The following is a 12,369-nucleotide window of genomic DNA, read 5'->3' as shown; positions in this document are numbered from 1 at the left end:
GTACTCTTCATTATATACTGTTCTTTCATACCTGACCAATAAAATAACCAGTGGCAAGCCAATGTGTACTTTGAATGTGCACACAAGCAACCCATGTTTTGGTTCAAGATCAACAATGCATGATATAGGTAAATTTTGTCAGAAAGCTAGTTTTGAGTGCAATGACATGTTCAGCAACTTGTAAGACATGCATCAGGAGAATTCAAGTAACCATGAGGACATGTTACAGATATCAATATAAATAGAGTGGGCACCAACCCAACTCAATCATGTCAAGTCCTTTGACTTGACCCAAGACGACACTAACAAGGAGTCCACTCGTTATTACGTATCCTCACAATGTACATCATACGAGACTCACTCGAGATTGTAACATCCGAGAGGGGACACAATGGTGTATCCGGTGCCCTGTGAAAACAGTCATGGCCGCCCTACCTGGCACGACCCCGTCCCGAGAGAGAGAACCAACTCTCCCCCGTCACTAGTAATGTGGGCTCCAAGCTAGTATCGGCCTAGGTAATCAATAATGCCCTTTACCATACAAGGGTAGAGTGCTTCCGCATGTAAGGTTGGAATAACGGTCGCAACTTAAACCAATCCGTTTTGAAAACAACACACACTTGCCTCGGTACACCACTTCGTCATCAAGTGGCTACCCAACTCATCATCTCCCCCGGGCATAAGTGGCACCCGATGGGGTTTTCGAAAAGTCTTTTGAAAATACTTTGTCTCCATCACCATGCATATTCCCGTCCCTTTTTGCGTAGCACTACTTTAGCATTCTATCTACTCCCACCGGCATAACCCTCATAAGAAGGTAGGGTCATGCACAATGCAAGTATCAATGAGGAAGTACGGTGGCAAACCATTAAAGTGGTTACTACCTCATCATGATTCCGTTGCAACAACAATATGGTGCTATATGACATGCATAAAAAGGGTTTCTCAAACATGGTCAAAGGGCCGCTTGCCTGTTTTAACACGGTCTTCGAGGTCTTTAAATATCTCTGGTCCAGCTCCAAGTATTTCGTCTACTTCGTCAACTATCGTTGAAAGCAACCATAATAAGCAACACAACAAGGCAGAAAATAAAAGCGCTCTAAAAATGTGAGTTGGACTTTTCTAGGATACCTCTGGTCATATGAGGAATGACCAAGGTGATTTCATTGGAAGTGGATCAATGGATATTTCTAAACATTTTGATATGATGGAATCAAGGGATTTGTGGATTTGCAAGAAGTGTACAGATATATATTTTTGAAAAATGAGAAAATGCCCCCATTTAACAAACCATGATTTTAGAAGCATCCAGGAGTTGGTTTCACTGGATTTGGAGCTCAAATGATTTTCCTATGAATTTGCAAAGTTGGCTATACATGAAGAAATAGACCATTATTTGAGGTGATACAGAAAGTATTAGTAAAAATGTCAAAAACTAAGTTTTGAACTTATAGACATCTAGGATTTTGAATAATGGAATTTGGATCAAAAATGGGCTCTCTGTGATTTTTCTAAAGTTCATTGCAGAAATGGAAAAACAAGATTTGATAAATGTTTGTGAGAAAAAGTCTCCGAAAAAATGTGCATGTTGCACCGACAGGCAAGGTTGGAAAAAGTGGTAGGCCTAAACGAGGCGGTCGGCCTTCTCCTTGTGCCTAGGCAGTGCCAAAGCGGCTAGGAGCGACCTAGGTGGTAATATAGTTTTTTACTCGTAGTGTATTTATGATTATTATATGGGTGTTGATATTTGTTTAGGGCATATAAATAAGTTAATTTCTATCTACTGCCATTGGAATATAACCCATTTGGAATATCTGTGCAGTATGTGGCATGATTTCTTGCTTGGGTAGGCAATTCCTTGCTTGTTGTGCCTAGATCTCCATTTATGCCCTAGGTGAGGCGTTTGGCTATTGCCTAGCACCTAGGCGTGCCTAAGCACCTCCTAAGCACTGCCTTTTCCAACAGAGCCGACAGGTAGATCATGATTTATTGAGTCACTAGAAATTTGAATCATCAAATTTGGAGTCCATCTGAATTCTCTAGAGATTTTACAATATTTATAAAAAGAGAAAAAGGAAGAAAAGATGTCAACCTTATAAAGCGCACTGGGCGAAGCCCAGCTAAACAGCGCCTACTGGGCTAGGCCCAGTGGCTCAGCTGCCCGAGGGAAGAGGTGACACCGAAGGCGCACTACAGGAGAGCGCCACCCAGCGGGGCAAGCAGATTAGCTAGAAGCCGTTTCCACTTAACCCGACTGGTGGGCCGGCTCGGTCACCTCTGCCGCTGACGGGCGGGCCCCCTGCCAGCTGGCGGGGTGGTCGTCCCCAACCTCGCGCCTGAGGCAGAGGAGCGTCAGGGGAGGCGAGGCCGAGCGCGCACCGGCGCTTATTCCCGGCGACTCCGGCCATCCCAGTGGCGTTCGATGCACCGACGTACTAGGAACGCCGAGACGCGTCCATCCAGGGGCTTCGCGCGGGCTGGGAGGATCTGGGGCAACAGCGGCTTCGGAGCCAGCGGACGGCGTCGGAAGTGGATGGGCGCGACGCCGTGGGCACAAGGGCAGGGGGGATAAGGATCGGGAGGGCTCCGCTGGCCTGCAGCGCTTCTCCTGGTGGTCGAAGGAGAGGAGGGGAGGCTCTGGTTCGCCAGAGCCAGGCGGAGGCAAACGGCGACCATGGCGGCTGTGGAGAGGGAAAGAGAGCATGGGAGGGAGAAGGATGTTGTCTGGGAGGTTTGAGGGATAGAGGGAGGTCTAGGAGAGGCCAAAGAAGAGGCCGGGAGTAGCTTATATGGGCGTGGCCGTGGTGCACCGTGGGCAGCGTGCACGGACGTGCTCGGGTGAGCTCGTAGAGGGGAGGGGAGAGAGGTTCTGGAGGGGGCCGTCAGTGTGCCGTGTCCCGGACGCCGAGGCCACCTCGGGAGACATCACCCCGACGCCCAAGGCTGTCGTATGCCTTTGGCATGGGTGAGCTACAGTGCGAGAGAGCACTGTAGCGTGCTCCAGAGCGCGAGCTCTGTAGGCACTGGCATTGTTTATGCGCTATGAGCATGTCCTTTTGTGTCTGGGGTTTTTGGGGGTGAGTAAACAATGTATTAGTGGCATTGGATGCCATGGATGGCCAGTAGGAGAGGAGAGAGGTTGAGGGAGAGAGGGAAATGGGCTGTCCAGAGAGAGAAAGAGATGGGTTTTACCCCCAAATAATTGAGCTGTTGAAGGAGGAGAGTTACTGGAGGTAGGGGGTGACCTGGGGCAGCTGTGGTAAAAAGATAGGGTCATGGAGATTAGTGGAAGTGGTCTAAAAGGTGGTTTTGGAAATTTTGCAGAAGGTGTTTGTTGCTGATTTGGGCAAGAGGATGAACTCCTCCTGTCATAAGGCTTGACAGGGCCAAATGGCATGAGAAAACAAGTGGTTCCACCAAGATTGAGTCCATTTGGGCAAAGTTGCCAATGCAACTTTTGTAAACCCTAGAAATCAACAGAAATGGACCTTCCAAGATTTAGTCATGCAAATCTATTCTCCTTGATGCACCACTTGGTCTAGTGTGATAATTTGAAGTTATGAACATGTCCACAAAAGTTGAGATCAAAAGGAGAAAGTTGCAAATGTAGAGTTGTTCAAATTTGGTTCTAGACAAGAAGGGTTTTGGGGCACTTTGATCAAGTTAACATTCTCCCCAACTTGTGCCATTTGGTCTAGATTAATGATTAGACCATTTGAGCATGTTCACAAGGTTTGAGAACATTTGGACATGTTTGGCAATGTAAAGTTGCTCAAACTTCAAAATGGATAGAAATGGTTTTGAGGGGATTTGATGATGTTATATTGTTCTCCAAGTCATGACACTTGGCAAGATCATCTAATATGTCATATGTGACATGATAGAATATTCTTGGAATTTTTGGGGAATATTTCCTTTGTAAATATTTCAAAAGCTTGAAATATCCAGAAAGGGTTTTTGAGGGATTTGACCAATATTTTGAACATCACCATGTGTTGAAACTCTTATATATGGACAATATATGTACACTGAGTTTGCCTAGATTTTTGTCAAATATTTTCGAAACAATAAAATGATTTTTCCCTATTAAAGACCATTTCTGGCCTTAAGAAAAAGCTTTTAAATAAAATAGGAAAAATAACTTTTAAAATTATATTTTTTGTGGTTTATGGGAGTCCTACATCTAATAGGATTCAAATATACCTTTTGAATGATTTTTCACACCCCAAGTCAAGTACTTGTAGTGCAAACCTCAACTAAGGGGTTTTTGAAAAACTAATTTTTGAAAATACTATTTGGCCAAATTATTTTTGTAAGAAAATACTATGTTGCTCTATACACATGGCATGATCATTATGCAGAAGCTTGGGGCAAGGAAATGAAGTATAGAAGGTGGAGTTGTGTTGACTTTAAAGAGCACTTGAAAAAAACACAGAGAGAAAACCAATTCAAAATAAAAAGTCAAATAATGCAAAAGGTTTTGTCAAACCACATTTTATCATGATTTATCATATTAAGTGTTGTGCCATGAAAATCAGGGTGTGACACGGTGAGACCGATTTTGGTAATAAGCTTTCCAGAGAGTTGGTCAGGTAAACTCGGTGGGACCGATTTGCTCTTTTCGGTGAGACCGAAATGTTACAAAAGGGGAACAGAGAGTTTACATTGCAATCTCGGTGGGACCGATCACTCACTTCAGTTAGACCGAAACGTTATGAAGGGAAACAGAGAGATTACAATCCCATCTCGGTGAGACCGAGATCCCTATCGGTAGGACCAATTTGCCAAGGGTTTGTGGCAGTGGCTATGATATTAGAACTCGGTTGCGCCGGATAGAAAGAATCGGTGTGACCGATTTTGGCTTTAGGTTTAGGTCATTTGTGGTTGTGAGAAAGTAGTTGAGGGTTTTTGGAGCATATCAGCAAGCACATGAAGCAAGAGGCTCATTAAGCAACACCTCATCCCTCCTTGATAGTATTGGCTTTTCCTATAGACTCAACGTGATCTTGGATCACTAAAATGTAAAATGAAGAGTCTTGAGCTTTTGAGCTTGAGCCAATCCTTTGTCATTAGTACTTTGAGGGATCCACTTTCATCATCCATGCCATGCCATTCATTGAGCTTTCCTGAAATATTTGTCTTGGAATAGTATTAGCTCAATGAGCTATATGTTGTTATGAATTACCAAAACCACCTAGGGATAGTTGCACTTTCAATCTCCCCCTTTTTGGTAATTGATGACAACATATAGATCAAAGCTTCGACAAATGATAATAAGATTAAAAAACATAGTCGCTTTGAGAAGTATGTGATAAGCAAGAGCTCCCCCTAAATTTGTGCATAGTTTAAGATTTGCTTTGGACTGCAAATGCACAAGGAATTAGGCTCATGGGTTACTCTTCCATGTCACATACATCTTGGTGGAGCGATCAAAATGATAAATATTGAATACATGCACTCATCACCAAGCAAAGTGAATGATCACATATAGATAAGATAAGATAATATCATCAAACATGCATAAGTGTAGCTTATGATCAAACACATGATCATCAATGTCTCACAAAAACAGCATAGTATCTCAAGCAATCAAAAGCAAACAAGTTTAACCACCAAAGCAAAGCAAGAGAGAACAAAAGCAACACTCTCTCTCGAAGCCTATGATCTATACATTTTTCTCCCCCTTTGGCAACAAGTTACCAAAAAGTTCGTAGAAAATGCATAGTGCTAGATCGACTCTCAGGCTTGATCTTTAGGTGGTGGTGTCCGGCTAACTCCAAGAACGAAGGCTTCAGTTGAAGTGGATGGAGCTGGAGGAGTTGGTGCTGGAGCTGGTTGCACTGGAGCTGTAGCTGGTGCAGATGATGTGGCTCTGGTGTCTGTCACAGGCACGGTAGCTGACCTCTGAGCTTTAGGCACTCTGGCAAATACATTAGTGGTAGTCTTGCCCTACCTCTCCTGCATGTCATCCTGTAGCTGCTCCACAACTGACTGAATCTCAGTTACTTTGACATCTAGATCATGGAATTTTTGTTCCATGATTCTTTCCAAGCTCTCCTGATTCTGAGTGAGAGTGGCCAATCCCTTCTCAATCCTCAGTGTTGATGCTATCAAGTAACCAAGCTGCTCCTGTTTGTTCTTTAAAAAGTACTCAGATGCCTCCTCTTGAGTTGGCATCTTGGCGGCCTTCTCTTTCCTTGCCTTCTCCTTCTTCTCTTGAGCTTGTACTGATGATGGTTCATTCTCAGTCATGACAACCTGATTGTCCTCAAAGTCTGGATAGAGAGGAAAATGTTCCTTATCCAATAGATATTTGCCTGTGCCAATCTTTTGAGTTAATCAACTCCTGAATCTGAGGGGCATATCCACAACTTCTGCAACTCCACAAGCAACAAAACTGTCTTGCACTCCAGGATAGTGTTCTTCATTGTCTTTCATGTAGGTCCGGTCGACCCACCTCATATCACACACTATGGGCTTCTTGTCCAACAAGATTGTCTCATAGAAGTCCTGTTGTTCCTTTGTATGGAACCTATAATCAACAACAGTTCTTCTCCTTGTGGCATATGGATCTGTCATCCTCCATAGCCTCAACCCTGAGTCTCTTCTGATCTTCATGTCCTCAGCCACAGGATGGGCATCATTATGATCTGGTATCTTGGGCTTGAGCTTCCTCAAAACTTGTCCTTCTTCATCTTCCTCATCAGCAACTTCAGGCACTGGGGCCTTGTTCTTCTCAGCAGCTGGAATACTCCTGGTATTCCTCTTTGGTGCAAGCTTGGGCTTGGGGCAACTTTGGGTGCTTCCTTGGGCTTTGATGTTGCAGCCCCTGATCTAATAGCATCACCCATAAGCTTTTGTGCCTTGGGTGCTGGTGCAGCAACCTCTTCTTCCTCTTCAGAGTCTTTCCTCATTGAGGGATTTCCAAGAACCTGGGCAGTAGTGGTTCTGGCTCTCTTCTTCTTCTTATCCTGAGCAGCTTCATCCTCTGATTCAATGGTAAACTTCATAGTTTATCCAGTGGGAACTTTCCTGGGTTTGGAAGTTGTGACTCTCTTTGCAGGTGCCTCTTTGGGTTCAGTCTTCTCAGGCACTTGAGTAGATCCTCTGACTTTCAGCATAGGTGTCCTGTTGGCAGGAACCTTCCTATTGAGTCCAGGTTTAGTGTTCTGTGCTGAGGCATACTCCTTTTTGAGCACTACCTTCTTGGAGGTAGCCTCACCCTCTTCTGCTCTATAATCCTCATCCTCAGAATCTGAGGTTCTATTCTTCCTTGTCCTGGTTTCAGCTTTAGGCAGATTGCTTGGGGTGCTCCTGCTGCCTTCATCTGAAGTGCTAGAGGGACTAGTGCCCTCACTCATGTGATTGTGCTCTTCTGACCTGTTCTGACTATCACTTTGGTCTGACATGCTGCAAATCACTGACCGCTGACCCTGTGAAGAGTTATAGATGAGATAGAGTGGATGAGTATCACAAAATGCAGAGATTTTTGCAAAAGAATGATTCAAAATTTAGTTTTAGTTTTCCACAGTAAGCATTTCGGATCAACCTATTTTCAAACTCGGTGATACCGAAGCAGTTTTGGAACCTAAACTAATGAACTTGGTTGGACCGAGTCATAGTTCGGTGGCACCAAGACTGCTAGGGTTTCACAAAGTCCTAAAATCGGTCTCACCGATTAGCAATTCTCGGTCAGACCGAGAGTTACTAGTGCAATGGCATTAGCCAAATCGATGGGACTGAGTTTTTCAACTCGGTGGGTCCGACATGGTTTCGGCGGAAACCTAACACTAAATTTTCAAATCTCATCTAATCTAAGGATTGCATTGACTGGATAGGAGTGTTTCAATTGTGGCAAGAATAATTAAGAACACAATGTGCTAGGAATCGGATGAGGATAGCACTGTGATCGAGTCCATACCCTAGCTTGGCGATGAGCTCACTACGGCGGCAACGGTGGGGTCGAAATCTGTTGACGCGGCGGAGACCAGCGACAGGAGGCGGCTGGCGACGAGGAGACGATCCGGAGACCCTGGAGGCAGAGCGAGCTATTGCGTGGGCGAAGAGGTTCGGAGAAATTTCCAAATTTTTGCCCAGGACTATATATAGCCCGACCCTGTTGGTGTGACCGAGTGGAACAACTCGGTGGCACCAAGATGCATAACTGTGTACAGTTACAGCAACTCGGTGTGACCAAAAAGTTCAAATCGGTTGCACCAAGATTGAAAACCTAGATCCACTTAGTGATCTCGGTAGGACCGAAATGGAGGAATTGGTCAGACCGAGAATCACAAAGAAGTTTTGGAAGTCTAAGTCTATGACGAATCGGGGACTCCGAGTGCTTCTCACACAGAGTGGTTCGAATCTAACTTGATCAAATTTTGTGATGTAGCATGAATAGAGTTTGAGACGAGAAAAGCATAGATAGCTAGAGAAGGTTCTTAGGCATTCTTGTCCATCCACTTGGAAAAAAGAAAAGGAAGCCAATCACTCAAAACAACAAGTGGATGTCCTTGAATGAGTAAAATATGCACCAACATGCTCACACAATAAGATGGCAAATGAAATATGTGGCAAAACATGCACAACCAATTCTAGCATCTATCAAACAATTGGCGATGACTAGGTCATCTATATATGAGTATATTGACTTAGGAGTCAAATGAAAACATTTGATCATAGGTCATACTCATTGTTTAAGCTCAAGTGGGGTTACCACTTTTACATAATGCATTGATGTGTTCACTCCATTAGAGTTGCTTTGACTCAATTCTTAGAGTTAAGCTCCCCCTAGATGTGAGATCCCCTTTTAGAGGGATGAACTAACATTGGGTTTTGTCGATGATGACTTCATGTAGGTGTTGAATATGTGGATGCTCAATGTTGATGTAGATCATTTGGAGCCATCCTTTGGAGTGAGTTGCATTTTCAACTTACCTACATGGGTTAGTCCCACAAGGAACAAACAAGAATATCCATGGACATAGAGTGATGCACACACAAGATGATGTCCATGAAATCATTAGGTTACCTTGTCCCTTGCCTTACCAACATGAGGGTTTGTGACTCCTTGAACTAGTGCAAGATGTGAAAGTTGATTGCACTTGTTCTTGCCATAATGATATGAGTGAAGAATATTGGCGGAGTCACCCTGAAGAACTCTCTAGTTCTTCTTCTTCGGGATCCACATCATCTTGATGGGAATCCTTGGAGTTGTAGTTGTACTTGATGAAGTAGAACTTGACGTTGTCTTGGGAACCCACTTGACCGAGGCCTTAGGTGCTTCTTAAAATGCATCAATCTCTTCTTGAAGCTTGTCCTTGCCTTTGTTCTTGTGGTCTTGTGGTGGAAGATCATCTTGTGCTTGTGTTCCTTTGAAGGAAGTAGGATCATACTTATCTTGTTGAGGAACAAACTTCGTCTTGGGGTATTGATCGTCTTCCCACTCAACTCCATTGGCATTGAACTTTCGTTCAAAACCAACATCTTGATTCTTTCGGTGCCTTCCTTGCTTGCGTACAATTTCCACGAATTGCTTACTCCCGGCAATACTCTTGTAAACACCTTTCTCTATAATTCCCTTCAATAAGCTATTTTCTTGCTCAAGTGTAACTTGGCTAAGAGAATCATTAGTGGAATCAAGAGAACTACTAGAAGCAACAATATTGGATTTGACATTATTATTGTTACTACTACAGGAAGGATCTTTCTTGTACTTGTTACTAGATTTGACTTGAGGCATGTAAGTAGATAAGAGTAAACGCTTGGCAATGTAAGAAGAACTTTTCTTACGGAGATCATCATTGATTGCTTTTAAGAACTCACGCTCTTGCTCAAGATTGAGCTTTTCAAAGCGTAACTTCTCATGAGCCCTTAAAAGTTCTCGATGATCTTCGAAGATAGTTTCATGAGCTAACTTAAGAGTGTTTAGTTCTTTAGTTAGAAGCTCAATCTTCTCCTTATCATTGTCATTCGTTTTATCTTGATTAGCATGATTAATTGACGTTTCATCATAGTATTCATCACTAGAGTTGTCAACAACTAAATCATCATCCACAAGTAAGTCATCTTCATGACTATCAAAATCAACATACTCAGGATGTGTTACCTTTGGACCTTTGGCCATGAAGCATCTTCCAATTCCTTCATTTGGTGAATCAAATATGTCGTAGGAGTTGGTTGACACAAGTACTAGACCCGCAACACCTTCATCTTGAGTATATTCGGAGTCGGAGTGATAGCTTCTCTCGGAATGATTGTCGGAGTCGGAGCCGGATACCCATTCACTAACATGAGCTTGATGTCTTCGTTTTGTGTAGCTCCTTGATGACTTGTCCTTCCTTTCCGAATCCTTGCTTCTCCGTGAGGGTCTTCGTTCATAATGATCATCTCTACTCCTCCTCTCTCTCGGTGGTGATTCTTCTCTTTTGCTTCTTCTTTTTGGAGAATCTTCTTTTCTTTTGTAGGGTGCCGTACACTCATTGGAATAGTGTCCGGGTCTCCCCCAATTGTAGCAATTTCGCTCTCGACTATAAGATCTTTTGTCATTGTAAGACCTTGACTTGGAGCTTCTTTCTTTGCTTCTACTCTTGTAGAATTTGTGTAAGTTCTTCACCATTAAGCTCAATTCTTCATTGAAGGTTTGTTTCTCACTTGATGATGTGGGAGCTTCACTTGAGGCTTTGTAAGCACCACTTGACTTGTTGTGAAGTTCCTCCTTATCCTTGAGTGACATCTCATGAGCAACAATTCTTCCAATGACTTCCGTTGTCTTGAGATCTTTGTAGTTTGGCATCATTTGGATCAATGTGCACACGGTATCATACTTTCCATCCAATGCTCTTAGGATCTTCTTGATGATGAATCTGTCGGTCATCTCTTCACTCCCTAAGTTGGCAATCTCATTTGTGATAAGTGCAAGCCTAGAGTACATTTCAGCGACACCTTCACCATCCTTCATTTTGAACTTGTCAAGATGACTTTGGAGCACATCCAACTTGGAATCCTTGAAGGAGCCGGTACCTTCATGCATATCAATCAAAGTATCCTAAATTTCCTTTGCATTCTCAAGACGGCTGATTTTGTTGAATTCTTCGGGGCACAATCCGTTGAAGATGATATCACAAGCTTGAGCGTTGTATTGCAGCATCTTCAATTCTTCCGCATTTGCTTGACGGTTCGGCTCTCTCCCCTCAAAGAATTCACCTTGCAAGCCAATACAAATAATTTCCCAAACGGCGGGGTTATGTCTGAGAATATGCATTTTCATCTTATGCTTCCAACTAGCAAAATTAGTACCATCAAAGTAAGGACCTCTACGGTGATAATTTCCCTCACTAGACGCCATACTCTCCTAGGTTGTGAAACCAAGGCTATGACCACCAAAAGCTATGGAAATCAAAGCAAATGGAGACCAATGCTCTAATACCACTTGTAGGACCTTGAAGTATGTCTAGAGGGGGGTGATTAGACTACTTGACCAATTAAAAACTTAAGCTTTTCCAAATTTTAGAGTTTGGAAGATTTTAGCTATCTTAGGACAAGTCAAGCAATCATCACACAATTCAAGCAAGCATGCAAAGAGTATATAGGCAGCGGAAATTAAAGCATGCAACTTGCAAGAAAGTAAAGGGAAGGGTTTGGAGGATTCAAACACAATTGGAGACATGGATGTTTTTGGTGTGGTTCCGATAGGTGCTGCTATCCTACATCCACGTTGAGGGAGACTTCAACCCACGAAGGTAACGGTTGCGCGAGTCCACGAGGGCTCCACCCACGAAGGGTCTACGAAGAAGCAACCTTGTCTATCCCACCATGGCCGTCGCCCACGAAGGACTTGCTTCACAAGCGGTAGATCTTCACGAAGTAGGCGATCTCCTTGCCCTTACAAACTCCTTGGTTCAACTCCACAATCTTGTCGAAGGCTCCCAAGTGACACCTAGCCAATCTAGGAGACACCACTCTCCAAGAAGTAACAAATGGTGCGTTGATGATGAACTCCTTGCTCTTGTGCTTCAAATGATAGTCTCCCCAACACTCAACTCTCTCTCATGGGATTTGGATCTGGTGGAAAGAAGATTTGAGTGGAAAGCAACTTGGGGAAGGCTAGAGATCAAGATTCATATGGTAGGAATGGAATATCTTGGCCTCAACACATGAGTAGGTAGTTCTCTCTCAGAAATGGTAAGTTGGAAGTCTAGGTTTGTTCTGATGGCTCTCTCCACGTATGAAGAGGAGGTGGAGGGGTATATATAGCCTCCACACAAAATCTAACCGTTACACACAATTTACCAAACTTGGTGGGACCGATTCAACAGACTCGGTCAGACCGATTTAGTAAACCTAGTGACCGTTAGGATTTTCGGTGGG

The sequence above is a fragment of the Triticum dicoccoides genome, chromosome 1B (genome assembly GCF_002162155.2).
Source record: "Triticum dicoccoides isolate Atlit2015 ecotype Zavitan chromosome 1B, WEW_v2.0, whole genome shotgun sequence".
Taxonomy (NCBI): Eukaryota; Viridiplantae; Streptophyta; class Magnoliopsida; order Poales; family Poaceae; genus Triticum; species Triticum dicoccoides.
This window is presented reverse-complemented; position numbering follows the sequence as displayed.